Consider the following 18,411-nt stretch of genomic DNA (forward strand, 5'->3'; position numbering starts at 1 on the left):
CTTGACATTACTGCAGTTTCGATTCTTGCTTTGCTCAATGATTTCACCCATTGTTCGAAACAGGACAACTTTCACGGTGACACGGAACATGAAACACACCGGACTACAGGGAAAATGCACAAAGCTGAGCAGGCCGTGTCCCAAATCATACCGTGCAGCATAGTTTCAGTCACTGTGTCTGTTTTGCAGAATAAGGTTCCCAAAGAATGTTCCACCCTAAAACCGGAGGTAGCATTCCAATCCGAGAATGACAGATTACATTGTGAGGAAGGTCTGACCTCGGGGCCGGTTCGAGATGCCACTTTCCTTGCCTTTTACCTTAACCGTGCAATTTGCTGCAGAGATTATCACACCTGGACATGAGCCTCATCGATACCAACTGAGTTGGAAACCTGTGTGGGAATCGATGAGAAAAAGTGACTCAATAAAGTTTAACAAGTTCCATGGTGCTTTTTAGAAATGCAGTTTCTGTTCACCTCAATCCAAAAGGCAGTTTCTGAACATAGTAACAGAAGTCAAAAGGTAATTACCTCACCCCACCCCCACTCCGGAAGAGGTGCTAACTGCCCTTGATTGCTTTTTGTTCACGATGTGAAGAGCTCTCACGCCTGAGTCACCGTCACGTCTCTGGTTGCAGAATGAATCACAAAGAAGGACTTTCTCCAGAGCCGCAACTGCCTCACTTCCCCACTCGCCCTCCCCGTTTACATTTTACTGCTCGTCAGTGATTTAAAGAAAACCAAATGGATGCGATGTCATTCTGTAGCCTCTCTGTCGATTCCTCCGTTTCAGTTCCAACGTGGCTTAGATCTCGGGGCGCACCTTAATACTAGCGACGCTATGAAAGCACAGGTCCAGAGGTTCCTCTGAGAGTGTAATTTCTTTCATTGCTGTTGCTGATTGAATGAGCCAGTGACGTGGGAACTGCTCCAAAACATGATTCAGGACATCTGGTGCCAATTCTCGCACGTTGAATAACGACAGACACCTTCCAAATGAGGTCTTTCAGAGACGACTTTGGGATACATTTGACAGACAGACTATTTGAGGAATCCGTGGTAATGCTTTTCGTGGAAGGATCAGAAGGGGGTAACTACACTCTCAAACAGAATGGGATATGATCAGAACCAGGTTGGAGAAAAACTTTACAATGCTTTGCACAGTAATTAAATGGAATTGCATTGCATTGCACTGCACTACGAGAGAAGATTTGTTCAAGCAAACTCGAAGGCAGGTTTGAAGTTGGGAAATCAAGCAAGAAAGCTGCGTTCTTGTCCATGTAAAAGGCTGCAGTTGAAGAGCAAAACAGTTTCTACCCAGTTTCGAACCGGGGACCTTTCGCGTGTAAGGCGAACGTGATGACCACTACACTACAGAAACAAGCCGCAGTCGCTCTCGCTGCAGCTCAGTGGCATCCAGCACTGAAAGTTGAAGCCATTCTACCTTTCACCTTTCTGTTTCCGTTAGCTCGTTGTTTAATGGGACTTGTTTCATTTTGGCTTTGTGGTGAGCATGGACGAGATACACCGAAGTATCTGTTTCCACGCGGTGTACCCCAATAACGTTGTGTTGCTTACACCTGCTTTAAAGAATTACGTTTTTGCGGAGCTTACCGTCGCAGTCTGTGGCAAAATCATTTAGTCTGTTCGACTGCTCACGGGAAAGGTAGCATTGTGAAACACTGCAGAAACGAACGACTTCCTTACTTTTGCTCCGACTGACCATACTCCGTGAAAGTTTCCCAGATTCTCAGTTGAGGATTTTTGCAGCTGGAAGTTACCTCAGAAACCCTGTTAATTCGTAATGTATTGAGCGAATCGCAAAACAGAAAGCATTTAACACGGAACACAAACAAAACTGGAAAACCAAATGCATTTTCAGACACAGCGAGCATGAATGCTAAATGTGAGAGTGTCGGGGGGCATGAGCCATAAAGTAATCACACAACTAACAACAGGGCAATTCCAAACTACTCTTTCAAACATACTGGAGCCTGAGTACACCACCACTTCCCAGACAATGCTGCAAAGAGACAAAGAAAGAACATAATAAGAATGGGCCATAAAAAGTGAATTTCACCAATCACAGTCTCGATTAGATTACCTTTCCCTTCCGATGACTGCAGGACGGAAATGAAGGAAGTGGGAGAAATTTAATAACATATGACATCGAAATACATTGGAACGATTTTCTCATTGGCCAGAAAACCAAATAACTACTAGTCGAGTCACCGGAGGAGTCTGTTTCGCAACAACGATGAAATAACAGTCTCCATTCGGTTCCAGTAAAAGCTCAACTTGCCTGGAACAGAAAGCGACAGTAGAGCTGCTGGCGATTTTCCGCGCGGGAAGCGAACACGATCATGACAGCACAGACACTTTGGAAAATTCGGCACTTTCCCACACCGCAGTCAATTCCCCGGGAAGCAAACTCATTTTTCTTCTGTTTTAAACAGAAACGAGGCAGGGATTGAAACAGCATTTAAACCAGCTGTTCCGTTGGAGCTGTTCAGCAGAAATGGCAGCAGTGGGATACGAACCCACGCCTCTGTCGAGACTGGAGCCTTAATCCAGCGCCTTAGACCGCTCGGCCACACTACCAACACACTCGAGAGGCCATTTTCTTGCACTTCCAATTGTGTTCCTGCATAACAACAGATGCAAACTCACGTGAAAAGGGTTCCATGATCCCTCTCCGACTCGCACAGCTGCTGGGATGTGCGCGTCTACAATATCAATTTCTCAGCAGTTAACGATAGCCCATCAATCCAGACAAAAATCACTGGTAAGGTGAGTCTATCTTCTCAGACTGCATTCAGCTACAAATGTATCTGTGAGTGCGTGAGAATATATGATCGGTTATGATTGGGTCAAATTACCATGAGCTACTTGACATTTCTGCAGTTTCGATTCTTGCTATGCTCAATGATTTCACCCATTGTTCGAAACAGGACAACTTTCACGGTTACACGGAACATGAAACACACCGGACTACAGGGAAAATGCACAAAGCTGAGCAGGCCGTGTCCCAAATCATACCGTGCAGCATAGTTTCAGTCACTGTGTCTGTTTTGCAGAATAAGGTTCCCAAAGAATGTTCCACCCTAAAACCGGAGGTAGCATTCCAATCCGAGAACGACAGATTACATTGTGAGGAAGGTCTGACCTCGGGGCCGGTTCGAGATGCCACTTTCCTTGCCTTTTACCTTAACCGTGCAATTTGCTGCAGAGATTATAACACCTGGACATGAGCCTCATCGATACCAACTGAGTTGGAAACCTGTGTGGGAATCGATGAGAAAAAGTGACTCAATAAAGTTTAACAAGTTCCATGGTGCTTTTTAGAAATGCAGTTTCTGTTCACCTCATTCCAAAAGGCAGCTTCTGAACATAGTAACAGAAGTCAAAAGGTAATTACCTCACCCCACCCCCACTCCGGAAGAGGTGCTAACTGCCCTTGATTGCTTTTTGTTCACGATGTGAAGAGCTCTCACGCCTGAGTCACCGTCACGTCTCTGGTTGCAGAATGAATCACAAAGAAGGACTTTCTCCAGAGCCGCAACTGCCTCATTTCCCCACTCGCCCTCCCCGTTTACATTTTCCTGCTCGTCAGTGATTTAAAGAAAACCAAATGGATGCGATGTCATTCTGTAGCCTCTCTGTCGATTCCTCCGTTTCAGTTCCAACGTGGCTTAGATCTCGGGGCGCACCTTAGTACTAGCGACGCTATGAAAGCACAGGTCCAGAGGTTCCTCTGAGAGTGTAATTTCTTTCATTGCTGTTGCTGATTGAATGAGCCAGTGACGTGGGAACTGCTCCAAAACATGATTCAGGACATCTGGTGCCAATTCTCGCACGTTGAATAACGACAGACACCTTCCAAATGAGGTCTTTCAGAGACGACTTTGGGATACATTTGACAGACAGACTATTTGAGGAATCCGTGGTAATGCTTTTCGTGGAAGGATCAGAAGGGGGTAACTACACTCTCAAACAGAATGGGATATGATCAGAACCAGGTTGGAGAAAAACTTTACAATGCTTTCCACAGTAATTAAATGGAATTGCATTGCATTGCACTGCACTACGAGAGAAGATTTGTTCAAGCAAACTCGAAGGCAGGTTTGAAGTTGGGAAATCAAGCAAGAAAGCTGCGTTCTTGTCCATGTAAAAGGCTGCAGTTGAAGAGCAAAACAGTTTCTGCCCAGTTTCGAACCGGGGACCTTTCGCGTGTAAGGCGAACGTGATGACCACTACACTACAGAAACAAGCCGCAGTCGCCCTCACTGCAGCTTAGTGGCATCCAGCACTGAAAGTTGAAGCCATTCTACCTTTCACCTTTCTGTTTCCGTTAGCTCGTTGTTTAATGGGACTTGTTTAATTTTGGCTTTGTGGTGAGCATGGACGAGATACACCGAAGTATCTGTTTCCACGCGGTGTACCCCAATAACGTTGTGTTGCTTACACCTGCTTTAAAGAATTACGTTTTTGCGGAGCTTACCGTCGCAGTCTGTGGCAAAATCATTTAGTCTGTTCGACTGCTCACGGGAAAGGTAGCATTGTGAAACACTGCAGAAACGAACGACTTCCTTACTTTTGCTCCGACTGACCATACTCCGTGAAAGTTTCCCAGATTCTCAGTTGAGGATTTTTGCAGCTGGAAGTAACCTCAGAAACCCTGTTAATTCGTAATGTATTGAGCGAATCGCAAAACAGAAAGCATTAAACACGGAACACAAACAAAACTGGAAAACCAAATGCATTTTCAGACACAGCGAGCATGAATGCTAAATGTGAGAGTGTCAGGGGGCATGAGCCATAAAGTAATCACACAACTAACAACAGGGCAATTCCAAACTACTCTTTCAAACATACTGGAGCCTGAGTACACCACCACTTCCCAGACAATGCTGCAAAGAGACAAAGAAAGAACATAATAAGAATGGGCCATAAAAAGTGAATTTCACCAATCACAGTCTCGATTAGATTACCTTTCCCTTCCGATGACTGCAGGACGGAAATGAAGGAAGTGGGAGAAATTTAATAACATATGACATCGAAATACATTGGAACGATTTTCTCATTGGCCAGAAAACCAAATAACGACTAGTCGAGTCACCGGAGGAGTCTGTTTCGCAACAACGATGAAATAACAGTCTCCATTCGGTTCCAGTAAAAGCTCAACTTGCCTGGAACAGAAAGCGACAGTAGAGCTGCTGGCGATTTTCCGCGCGGGAAGCGAACACGATCATGACAGCACAGACACTTTGGAAAATTCGGCACTTTCCCACACCGCAGTCAATTCCCCGGGAAGCAAACTCATTTTTCTTCTGTTTTAAACAGAAATGAGGCAGGGATTGAAACAGCATTTAAACCAGCTGTTCCGTTGGAGCTGTTCAGCAGAAAAGGCAGCGGTGGGATACGAACCCACGCCTCTGTCGAGACTGGAGCCTTAATCCAGCACCTTAGACAGCGCAGCCACACTACCAACACGCTCGAGAGTCCATTTTCTTGCACTTCCAATTGTGTTCCTGCATAACAACAGATGCAAACTCACGTGAAAAGGGTTCCATGATCCCTCTCCGACTCGCACAGCTGCTGGGATGTGCGCGTCTACAATATCAATTTCTCAGCAGTTAACGATAGCCCATCAATCCAGACAAAAATCACTGGTAAGCTGAGTCTATCTTCTCAGACTGCATTCAGCTACAAATGTATCTGTGAGTGCGTGAGAATATATGATCGGTTATGATTGGGTCAAATTACCATGAGCTACTTGACATTACTGCAGTTTCGATTCTTGCTTTGCTCAATGATTTCACCCATTGTTCGAAACAGGACAACTTTCACGGTTACACGGAACATGAAACACACCGGACTACAGGGAAAATGCACAAAGCTGAGCAGGCCGTGTCCCAAATCATACCGTGCAGCATAGTTTCAGTCACTGTGTCTGTTTTGCAGAATAAGGTTCCCAAAGAATGTTCCACCCTAAAACCGGAGGTAGCATTACAATCCGAGAACGACAGATTACATTGTGAGGAAGGTCTGACCTCGGGGCCGGTTCGAGATGCCACTTTCCTTGCCTTTTACCTTAACCGTGCAATTTGCTGCAGAGATTATCACACCTGGACATGAGCCTCATCGATACCAACTGAGTTGGAAACCTGTGTGGGAATCGATGAGAAAAAGTGACTCAATAAAGTTTAACAAGTTCCATGGTGCTTTTTAGAAATGCAGTTTCTGTTCACCTCAATCCAAAAGGCAGTTTCTGAACATAGTAACAGAAGTCAAAAGGTAATTACCTCACCCCACCCCCACTCCGGAAGAGGTGCTAACTGCCCTTGATTGCTTTTTGTTCACGATGTGAAGAGCTCTCACGCCTGAGTCACCGTCACGTCTCTGGTTGCAGAATGAATCACAAAGAAGGACTTTCTCCAGAGCCGCAACTGCCTCACTTCCCCACTCGCCCTCCCCGTTTACATTTTCCTGCTCGTCAGTGATTTAAAGAAAACCAAATGGATGCGATGTCATTCTGTAGCCTCTCTGTCGATTCCTCCGTTTCAGTTCCAACGTGGCTTAGATCTCGGGGCGCACCTTAATACTAGCGACGCTATGAAAGCACAGGTCCAGAGGTTCCTCTGAGAGTGTAATTTCTTTCATTGCTGTTGCTGATTGAATGAGCCAGTGACGTGGGAACTGCTCCAAAACATGATTCAGGACATCTGGTGCCAATTCTCGCACGTTGAATAACGACAGACACCTTCCAAATGAGGTCTTTCAGAGACGACTTTGGGATACATTTGACAGACAGACTATTTGAGGAATCCGTGGTAATGCTTTTCGTGGAAGGATCAGAAGGGGGTAACTACACTCTCAAACAGAATGGGATATGATCAGAACCAGGTTGGAGAAAAACTTTACAATGCTTTGCACAGTAATTAAATGGAATTGCATTGCATTGCACTGCACTACGAGAGAAGATTTGTTCAAGCAAACTCGAAGGCAGGTTTGAAGTTGGGAAATCAAGCAAGAAAGCGGCGTTCTTGTCCATGTAAAAGGCTGCAGTTGAAGAGCAAAGCAGTTTCTGCCCAGTTTCGAACCGGGGACCTTTCACGTATAAGGCGAACGTGATGACCACTACACTACAGAGACAAGCCGCAGTCGCTCTCGCTGCAGCTCAGTGGCATCCAGCACTGAAAGTTGAAGCCATTCTACCTTTCACCTTTCTGTTTCCGTTAGCTCGTTGTTTAATGGGACTTGTTTAATTTTGGCTTTGTGGTGAGCATGGACGAGATACACCGAAGTATCTGTTTCCACGCGGTGTACCCCAATAACGTTGTGTTGCTTACACCTGCTTTAAAGAATTACGTTTTTGCGGCGCTTACCGTCGCAGTCTGTGGCATAATCATTTAGTCTGTTCGACTGCTCACGGGAAAGGTAGCATTGTGAAACACTGCAGAAACGAACGACTTCCTTACTTTTGCTCCGACTGACCATACTCCGTGAAAGTTTCCCAGATTCTCAGTTGAGGATTTTTGCAGCTGGAAGTTACCTCAGAAACCCTGTTAATTCGTAATGTATTGAGCGAATCGCAAAACAGAAAGCATTTAACACGGAACACAAACAAAACTGGAAAACCAAATGCATTTTCAGACACAGCGAGCATGAATGCTAAATGTGAGAGTGTCGGGGGGCATGAGCCATAAAGTAATCACACAACTAACAACAGGGCAATTCCAAACTACTCTTTCAAACATACTGGAGCCTGAGTACACCACCACTTCCCAGACAATGCTGCAAAGAGACAAAGAAAGAACATAATAAGAATGGGCCATAAAAAGTGAATTTCACCAATCACAGTCTCGATTAGATTACCTTTCCCTTCCGATGACTGCAGGACGGAAATGAAGGAAGTGGGAGAAATTCAATAACATATGACATCGAAATACATTGGAACGATTTTCTCATTGGCCAGAAAACCAAATAACGACTAGTCGAGTCACCGGAGGAGTCTGTTTCGCAACAACGATGAAATAACAGTCTCCATTCGGTTCCAGTAAAAGCTCAACTTGCCTGGAACAGAAAGCGACAGTAGAGCTGCTGGCGATTTTCCGCGCGGGAAGTGAACACGATCATGACAGCACAGACACTTTGGAAGATTCGGCACTTTCCCACACCGCAGTCAATTCCCCGGGAAGCAAACTCATTTTTCTTCTGTTTTAAACAAGAATGAGGCAGGGATTGAAACAGCATTTAAACCAGCTGTTCCGTTGGAGCTATTCAGCAGAAATGGCAGCGGTGGGATTCGAACGCACGCCTCTGTCGAGACCTGAGCCTTAATCCAGCGCTTTAGACCGCTCGGCCACACTACCAACACGCCCGAGATTCCATTTTCTTGCACTTCCAATTGTGTTCCTGCATAACAACAGATGCAAACTCACGTGAAAAGGGTTCCATGATCCCTCTCCGACTCGCACAGCTGCTGGGATGTGCGCGTCTACAATATCAATTTCTCAGCAGTTAACGATAGCCCATCAATCCAGACAAAAATCACTGGTAAGCTGAGTCTATCTTCTCAGACTGGATTCAGCTACAAATGTATCTGTGAGTGCGTGAGAATATATGATCGGTTATGATTGGGTCAAATTACCATGAGCTACTTGACATTACTGCAGTTTCGATTCTTGCTTTGCTCAATGATTTCACCCATTGTTCGAAACAGGACAACTTTCACGGTGACACGGAACATGAAACACACCGGACTACAGGGAAAATGCACAAAGCTGAGCAGGCCGTGTCCCAAATCATACCGTGCAGCATAGTTTCAGTCACTGTGTCTGTTTTGCAGAATAAGGTTCCCAAAGAATGTTCCACCCTAATACCGGAGGTAGCATTACAATCCGAGAATGACAGATTACATTGTGAGGAAGGTCTGACCTCGGGGCCGGTTCGAGATGCCACTTTCCTTGCCTTTTACCTTAACCGTGCAATTTGCTGCAGAGATTATCACACCTGGACATGAGCCTCATCGATACCAACTGAGTTGGAAACCTGTGTGGGAATCGATGAGAAAAAGCGACTCAATAAAGTTTAACAAGTTCCATGGTGCTATTTAGAAATGCAGTTTCTGTTCACCTCAATCCAAAAGGCAGTTTCTGAACATAGTAACAGAAGTCAAAAGGTAATTACCTCACCCCACCCCCACTCCGGAAGAGGTGCTAACTGCCCTTGATTGCTTTTTGTTCACGATGTGAAGAGCTCTCACGCCTGAGTCACCGTCACGTCTCTGGTTGCAGAATGAATCACAAAGAAGGACTTTCTCCAGAGCCGCAACTGCCTCACTTCCCCACTCGCCCTACCCGTTTACATTTTCCTGCTCGTCAGTGATTTAAAGAAAACCAAATGGATGCGATGTCATTCTGTAGCCTCTCTGTCGATTCCTCCGTTTCAGTTCCAACGTGGCTTAGATCTCGGGGCGCACCTTAATACTAGCGACGCTATGAAAGCACAGGTCCAGAGGTTCCTCTGAGAGTGTAATTTCTTTCATTGCTGTTGCTGATTGAATGAGCCACTGACGTGGGAACTGCCACAAAACATGATTCAGGACCTCTGGTGCCAATTCTCGCACGTTGAATAACGACAGACACCTTCCAAATGAGGTCTTTCAGAGACGACTTTGGGATACATTTGACAGACAGACTAGTTGAGGAATCCGTGGTGCACTGTGACACCAGCACATCAGCTTCTTCTCTGTCTTTGAACCGGGCCGCCTGCGCAAGGAATGCGAATGCGGTAATGCTTTTCGTGGAAGGATCAGAAGGGGGTAACTACACTCTCAAACAGAATGACATATGATCAGAACCAGGTTGGAGAAAAACTTTACAATGCTTTGCACAGTAATTAAATGGAATTGCATTGCATTGCACTGCACTACGGGAGAAGATTTGTTCAAGCAAACTCGAAGGCACGTTTGAAGTTGGGAAATCAAGCAAGAAAGCTGCGTTCTTGTCCATGTAAAAGGCTGCAGTTGAAGAACAAAGCAGTTTCTGCCCAGTTTCAAACTGGGGACTTTTCGCGTATAAGGCGAACGTGATGACCACGACACGACAGAAACAAGCCTCGGTCGCCCCCGCTGCAGCTCAGTGGCATCCAGCACTGAAAGTTGAAGCCATTCTACCTTTCACCTTTCTGTTTCCGTTAGCTCGTTGTTTAATGGGACTTGTTTAATTTTGGCTATGTGGTGAGCATGGACGAGATACACCGAAGTATCTGTTTCCACGCGGTGTACCCCAATAACGTTGTGTTGCTTACACCTGCTTTAAAGAATTACGTTTTTGCGGAGCTTACCGTCGCAGTCTGTGGCAAAATCATTTAGTCTGTTGGACTGCTCACGGGAAAGGTAGCATTGTGAAACACTGCAGAAACGAACGACTTCCTTACTTTTGCTCCGACTGACCATACTCCGTGAAAGTTTCCCAGATTCTCAGTTGAGGATTTTTGCAGCTGGAAGTTACCTCAGAAACCCTGTTAATTCGTAATGTATTGAGCGAATCGCAAAACAGAAAGCATTTAACACGGAACACAAACAAAACTGGAAAACCAAATGCATTTTCAGACACAGCGAGCATGAATGCTAAATGTGAGAGTGTCGGGGGGCATGAGCCATAAAGTAATCACACAACTAACAACAGGGCAATTCCAAACTACTCTTTCAAACATACTGGAGCCTGAGTGCACCACCACTTCCCAGACAATGCTGCAAAGAGACAAAGAAAGAACATAATAAGAATGGGCCATAAAAAGTGAATTTCACCAAACACAGTCTCGATTAGATTACCTTTCCCTTCCGATGACTGCAGGACGGAAATGAAGGAAGTGGGAGAAATTCAATAACATATGACATCGAAATACATTGGAACGATTTTCTCATTGGCCAGAAAACCAAATAACGACGAGTCGAGTCACCGGAGGAGTCTGTTTCGCAACAACGATGAAATAACAGTCTCCATTCGGTTCCAGTAAAAGCTCAACTTGCCTGGAACAGAAAGCAACAGTAGAGCTGCTGGCGATTTTCCGCGCGGGAAGCGAACACGATCATGACAGCAGAGATACTTTGGAAAATTTGGCACTTTCCCACACCGCAGTCGATTCCCCGGGAAGCAAACTCATTTTTCTTCTGTTTTTAGCAGAAATGAGGCAGGGATTGAAACAGCATTTAAACCAGCTGTTCCGTTGGAGCTGTTCAGCAGAAATGGCAGCGGTGGGATTCGAACCCACGCTTCTGTCGAGACTGGAGCCTTAATCCAGCGCCTTAGACCGCTCGGCCACACTACCAACACGCCCGAGATCCCATTTTCTTGCACTTCCAATTGTGTTCCTGCATAACAACAGATGCAAACTCACGTGAAAAGGGTTCCATGATCCCTCTCCGACTCGCACAGCTGCTGGGATGTGCGCGTCTACAATATCAATTTCTCAGCAGTTAACGATAGCCCATCAATCCAGACAAAAATCACTGGTAAGCTGAGTCTATCTTCTCAGACTGGATTCAGCTACAAATGTATCTGTGAGTGCGTGAGAATATATGATCGGTTATGATTGGGTCAAATTACCATGAGCTACTTGACATTACTGCAGTTTCGATTCTTGCTTTGCTCAATGATTTCACCCATTGTTCTAAACAGGACAACTTTCACGGTGACACGGAACATGAAACACACCGGACTACAGGGAAAATGCACAAAGCTGAGCAGGCCGTGTCCCAAATCATACCGTGCAGCATAGTTTCAGTCACTGTGTCTGTTTTGCAGAATAAGGTTCCCAAAGAATGTTCCACCCTAATACCGGAGGTAGCATTACAATCCGAGAATGACAGATTACATTGTGAGGAAGGTCTGACCTCGGGGCCGGTTCGAGATGCCACTTTCCTTGCCTTTTACCTTAACCGTGCAATTTGCTGCAGAGATTATCACACCTGGACATGAGCCTCATCGATACCAACTGAGTTGGAAACCTGTGTGGGAATCGATGAGAAAAAGCGACTCAATAAAGTTTAACAAGTTCCATGGTGCTTTTTAGAAATGCAGTTTCTGTTCACCTCAATCCAAAAGGCAGTTTCTGAACATAGTAACAGAAGTCAAAAGGTAATTACCTCACCCCACCCCCACTCCGGAAGAGGTGCTAACTGCCCTTGATTGCTTTTTGTTCACGATGTGAAGAGCTCTCACGCCTGAGTCACCGTCACGTCTCTGGTTGCAGAATGAATCACAAAGAAGGACTTTCTCCAGAGCCGCAACTGCCTCACTTCCCCACTCGCCCTACCCGTTTACATTTTCCTGCTCGTCAGTGATTTAAAGAAAACCAAATGGATGCGATGTCATTCTGTAGCCTCTCTGTCGATTCCTCCGTTTCAGTTCCAACGTGGCTTAGATCTCGGGGCGCACCTTAATACTAGCGACGCTATGAAAGCACAGGTCCAGAGGTTCCTCTGAGAGTGTAATTTCTTTCATTGCTGTTGCTGATTGAATGAGCCACTGACGTGGGAACTGCCACAAAACATGATTCAGGACCTCTGGTGCCAATTCTCGCACGTTGAATAACGACAGACACCTTCCAAATGAGGTCTTTCAGAGACGGCTTTGGGATACATTTGACAGACAGACTAGTTGAGGAATCCGTGGTGCACTGTGACACCAGCACATCAGCTTCTTCTCTGTCTTTGAACCGGGCCGCCTGCGCAAGGAATGCGAATGCGGTAATGCTTTTCGTGGAAGGATCAGAAGGGGGTAACTGCACTCTCAAACAGAATGACATATGATCAGAACCAGGTTGGAGAAAAACTTTACAATGCTTTGCACAGTAATTAAATGGAATTGCATTGCATTGCACTGCACTACGAGAGAAGATTTGTTCAAGCAAACTCGAAGGCAGGTTTGAAGTTGGGAAATCAAGCAAGAAAGCTGCGTTCTTGTCCATGTAAAAGGCTGCAGTTGAAGAACAAAGCAGTTTCTGCCCAGTTTCAAACTGGGGACTTTTCGCGTATAAGGCGAACGTGATGACCACGACACGACAGAAACAAGCCTCGGTCGCCCCCGCTGCAGCTCAGTGGCATCCAGCACTGAAAGTTGAAGCCATTCTACCTTTCACCTTTCTGTTTCCGTTAGCTCGTTGTTTAATGGGACTTGTTTAATTTTGGCTATGTGGTGAGCATGGACGAGATACACCGAAGTATCTGTTTCCACGCGGTGTACCCCAATAACGTTGTGTTGCTTACACCTGCTTTAAAGAATTACGTTTTTGCGGAGCTTACCGTCGCAGTCTGTGGCAAAATCATTTAGTCTGTTGGACTGCTCACGGGAAAGGTAGCATTGTGAAACACTGCAGAAACGAACGACTTCCTTACTTTTGCTCCGACTGACCATACTCCGTGAAAGTTTCCCAGATTCTCAGTTGAGGATTTTTGCAGCTGGAAGTTACCTCAGAAACCCTGTTAATTCGTAATGTATTGAGCGAATCGCAAAACAGAAAGCATTTAACACGGAACACAAACAAAACTGGAAAACCAAATGCATTTTCAGACACAGCGAGCATGAATGCTAAATGTGAGAGTGTCGGGGGGCATGAGCCATAAAGTAATCACACAACTAACAACAGGGCAATTCCAAACTACTCTTTCAAACAGACTGGAGCCTGAGTGCACCACCACTTCCCAGACAATGCTGCAAAGAGACAAAGAAAGAACATAATAAGAATGGGCCATAAAAAGTGAATTTCACCAAACACAGTCTCGATTAGATTACCTTTCCCTTCCGATGACTGCAGGACGGAAATGAAGGAAGTGGGAGAAATTCAATAACATATGACATCGAAATACATTGGAACGATTTTCTCATTGGCCAGAAAACCAAATAACGACGAGTCGAGTCACCGGAGGAGTCTGTTTCGCAACAACGATGAAATAACAGTCTCCATTCGGTTCCAGTAAAAGCTCAACTTGCCTGGAACAGAAAGCAACAGTAGAGCTGCTGGCGATTTTCCGCGCGGGAAGCGAACACGATCATGACAGCAGAGATACTTTGGAAAATTTGGCACTTTCCCACACCGCAGTCAATTCCCCGGGAAGCAAACTCATTTTTCTTCTGTTTTTAGCAGAAATGAGGCAGGGATTGAAACAGTATTTAAACCAGCTGTTCCGTTGGAGCTGTTCAGCAGAAATGGCAGCGGTGGGATTCGAACCCACGCCTCTGTCGAGACTGGAGCCTTAATCCAGCGCCTTAGACCGCTCGGCCACACTACCAACACGCCCGAGAGTCCATTTTCTTGCACTTCCAATTGTGTTCCTGCATAACAACAGATGCAAACTCACGTGAAAAGGGTTCCATGATCCCTCTCCGACTCGCACAGCTGCTGCGATGTGCGCGTCTACAATATCAATTTCTCAGCAGTTAACGATAGCCCATCAATCCAGACAAAAATCACTGGTCAGCTGAGTCTATCTTCTCAGACTGGATTCAGCTACAAATGTATCTGTGAGTGCGTGAGAATATATGATCGGTTATGATTGGGTCAAATTACCATGAGCTACTTGACATTACTGCAGTTTCGATTCTTGCTTTGCTCAATGATTTCACCCATTGTTCGAAACAGGACAACTTTCACGGTGACACGGAACATGAAACACACCGGACTACAGGGAAAATGCACAAAGCTGAGCAGGCCGTGTCCCAAATCATACCGTGCAGCATAGTTTCAGTCACTGTGTCTGTTTTGCAGAATAAGGTTCCCAAAGAATGTTCCACCCTAATACCGGAGGTAGCATTACAATCCGAGAATGACAGATTACATTGTGAGGAAGGTCTGACCTCGGGGCCGGTTCGAGATGCCACTTTCCTTGCCTTTTACCTTAACCGTGCAATTTGCTGCAGAGATTATCACACCTGGACATGAGCCTCATCGATACCAACTGAGTTGGAAACCTGTGTGGGAATCGATGAGAAAAAGCGACTCAATAAAGTTTAACAAGTTCCATGGTGCTATTTAGAAATGCAGTTTCTGTTCACCTCAATCCAAAAGGCAGTTTCTGAACATAGTAACAGAAGTCAAAAGGTAATTACCTCACCCCACCCCCACTCCGGAAGAGGTGCTAACTGCCCTTGATTGCTTTTTGTTCACGATGTGAAGAGCTCTCACGCCTGAGTCACCGTCACGTCTCTGGTTGCAGAATGAATCACAAAGAAGGACTTTCTCCAGAGCCGCAACTGCCTCACTTCCCCACTCGCCCTACCCGTTTACATTTTCCTGCTCGTCAGTGATTTAAAGAAAACCAAATGGATGCGATGTCATTCTGTAGCCTCTCTGTCGATTCCTCCGTTTCAGTTCCAACGTGGCTTAGATCTCGGGGCGCACCTTAATACTAGCGACGCTATGAAAGCACAGGTCCAGAGGTTCCTCTGAGAGTGTAATTTCTTTCATTGCTGTTGCTGATTGAATGAGCCACTGACGTGGGAACTGCTCCAAAACATGATTCAGGACCTCTGGTGCCAATTCTCGCACGTTGAATAACGACAGACACCTTCCAAATGAGGTCTTTCAGAGACGACTTTGGGATACATTTGACAGACAGACTAGTTGAGGAATCCGTGGTGCACTGTGACACCAGCACATCAGCTTCTTCTCTGTCTTTGAACCGGGCCGCCTGCGCAAGGAATGCGAATGCGGTAATGCTTTTCGTGGAAGGATCAGAAGGGGGTAACTACACTCTCAAACAGAATGACATATGATCAGAACCAGGTTGGAGAAAAACTTTACAATGCTTTGCACAGTAATTAAATGGAATTGCATTGCATTGCACTGCACTACGAGAGAAGATTTGTTCAAGCAAACTCGAAGGCACGTTTGAAGTTGGGAAATCAAGCAAGAAAGCTGCGTTCTTGTCCATGTAAAAGGCTGCAGTTGAAGAACAAAGCAGTTTCTGCCCAGTTTCAAACTGGGGACTTTTCGCGTATAAGGCGAACGTGATGACCACGACACGACAGAAACAAGCCTCGGTCGCCCCCGCTGCAGCTCAGTGGCATCCAGCACTGAAAGTTGAAGCCATTCTACCTTTCACCTTTCTGTTTCCGTTAGCTCGTTGTTTAATGGGACTTGTTTAATTTTGGCTATGTGGTGAGCATGGACGAGATACACCGAAGTATCTGTTTCCACGCGGTGTACCCCAATAACGTTGTGTTGCTTACACCTGCTTTAAAGAATTACGTTTTTGCGGAGCTTACCGTCGCAGTCTGTGGCAAAATCATTTAGTCTGTTGGACTGCTCACGGGAAAGGTAGCATTGTGAAACACTGCAGAAACGAACGACTTCCTTACTTTTGCTCCGACTGACCATACTCCGTGAAAGTTTCCCAGATTCTCAGTTGAGGATTTTTGCAGCTGGAAGTTACCTCAGAAACCCTGTTAATTCGTAATGTATTGAGCGAATCGCAAAACAGAAAGCATTTAACACGGAACACAAACAAAACTGGAAAACCAAATGCATTTTCAGACACAGCGAGCATGAATGCTAAATGTGAGAGTGTCGGGGGGCATGAGCCATAAAGTAATCACACAACTAACAACAGGGCAATTCCAAACTACTCTTTCAAACAGACTGGAGCCTGAGTGCACCACCACTTCCCAGACAATGCTGCAAAGAGACAAAGAAAGAACATAATAAGAATGGGCCATAAAAAGTGAATTTCACCAAACACAGTCTCGATTAGATTACCTTTCCCTTCCGATGACTGCAGGACGGAAATGAAGGAAGTGGGAGAAATTCAATAACATATGACATCGAAATACATTGGAACGATTTTCTCATTGGCCAGAAAACCAAATAACGACGAGTCGAGTCACCGGAGGAGTCTGTTTCGCAACAACGATGAAATAACAGTCTCCATTCGGTTCCAGTAAAAGCTCAACTTGCCTGGAACAGAAAGCAACAGTAGAGCTGCTGGCGATTTTCCGCGCGGGAAGCGAACACGATCATGACAGCAGAGATACTTCGGAAAATTTGGCACTTTCCCACACCGCAGTCAATTCCCCGGGAAGCAAGCTCATTTTTCTTCTGTTTTTAGCAGAAATGAGGCAGGGATTGAAACAGCATTTAAACCAGCTGTTCCGCAGAAATGGCAGCGGTGGGATTCGAACCCACGCCTCTGTCGTGACTGGAGCCTTAATCCAGCGCCTTAGACCGCTCGGCCACACTACCAACACGCCCGAGATTCCATTTTCTTGCACTTCCAATTGTGTTCCTGCATAACAACAGATGCAAACTCACGTGAAAAGGGTTCCATGATCCCTCTCCGACTCGCACAGCTGCTGGGATGTGCGCGTCTACAATATCAATTTCTCAGCAGTTAACGATAGCCCATCAATCCAGACAAAAATCACTGGTAAGCTGAGTCTATCTTCTCAGACTGGATTCAGCTACAAATGTATCTGTGAGTGCGTGAGAATATATGATCGGTTATGATTGGGTCAAATTACCATGAGCTACTTGACATTACTGCAGTTTCGATTCTTGCTTTGCTCAATGATTTCACCCATTGTTCGAAACAGGACAACTTTCACGGTGACACGGAACATGAAACACACCGGACTACAGGGAAAATGCACAAAGCTGAGCAGGCCGTGTCCCAAATCATACCGTGCAGCATAGTTTCAGTCACTGTGCCTGTTTTGCAGAATAAGGTTCCCAAAGAATGTTCCACCCTAAAACCGGAGGTAGCATTACAATCCGAGAATGACAGATTACATTGTGAGGAAGGTCTGACCTCGGGGCCGGTTCGAGATGCCACTTTCCTTGCCTTTTACCTTAACCGTGCAATTTGCTGCAGAGATTATCACACCTGGACATGAGCCTCATCGATACCAACTGAGTTGGAAACCTGTGTGGGAATCGATGAGAAAAAGCGACTCAATAAAGTTTAACAAGTTCCATGGTGCTTTTTAGAAATGCAGTTTCTGTTCACCTCAATCCAAAAGGCAGTTTCTGAACATAGTAACAGAAGTCAAAAGGTAATTACCTCACCCCACCCCCACTCCGGAAGAGGTGCTAACTGCCCTTGATTGCTTTTTGTTCACGATGTGAAGAGCTCTCACGCCTGAGTCACCGTCACGTCTCTGGTTGCAGAATGAATCACAAAGAAGGACTTTCTCCAGAGCCGCAACTGCCTCACTTCCCCACTCGCCCTACCCGTTTACATTTTCCTGCTCGTCAGTGATTTAAAGAAAACCAAATGGATGCGATGTCATTCTGTAGCCTCTCTGTCGATTCCTCCGTTTCAGTTCCAACGTGGCTTAGATCTCGGGGCGCACCTTAATACTAGCGACGCTATGAAAGCACAGGTCCAGAGGTTCCTCTGAGAGTGTAA

The 18,411-nt window shown here is 45.7% G+C and overlaps 5 non-coding genes across 5 annotated transcripts; all 5 read right to left on the reverse strand.

The window, feature by feature from the left end:
- Positions 1–4,194: 4,194 nt before the first annotated feature.
- Positions 4,195–4,267, reverse strand: trnav-uac (transfer RNA valine (anticodon UAC)). Its single transcript has one exon. It is a non-coding gene; the product is annotated as a tRNA-Val (tRNA).
- Positions 4,268–7,081: 2,814 nt separating this feature from the next.
- trnai-uau (transfer RNA isoleucine (anticodon UAU)) lies at positions 7,082–7,154 on the reverse strand. The gene has a single exon. It is a non-coding gene; the product is annotated as a tRNA-Ile (tRNA).
- Positions 7,155–11,254: 4,100 nt separating this feature from the next.
- On the reverse strand, positions 11,255–11,336 carry trnal-aag (transfer RNA leucine (anticodon AAG)). Its single transcript has one exon. It is a non-coding gene; the product is annotated as a tRNA-Leu (tRNA).
- A 2,880-nt stretch (positions 11,337–14,216) lies between these two features.
- On the reverse strand, positions 14,217–14,298 carry trnal-aag (transfer RNA leucine (anticodon AAG)). Its single transcript has one exon. It is a non-coding gene; the product is annotated as a tRNA-Leu (tRNA).
- A 2,866-nt stretch (positions 14,299–17,164) lies between these two features.
- On the reverse strand, positions 17,165–17,246 carry trnal-aag (transfer RNA leucine (anticodon AAG)). The gene has a single exon. It is a non-coding gene; the product is annotated as a tRNA-Leu (tRNA).
- Positions 17,247–18,411: the final 1,165 nt, after the last annotated feature.

This window comes from Chiloscyllium punctatum, chromosome 18 (genome assembly GCF_047496795.1).
Source record: "Chiloscyllium punctatum isolate Juve2018m chromosome 18, sChiPun1.3, whole genome shotgun sequence".
Classification (NCBI taxonomy): Eukaryota; Metazoa; Chordata; class Chondrichthyes; order Orectolobiformes; family Hemiscylliidae; genus Chiloscyllium; species Chiloscyllium punctatum.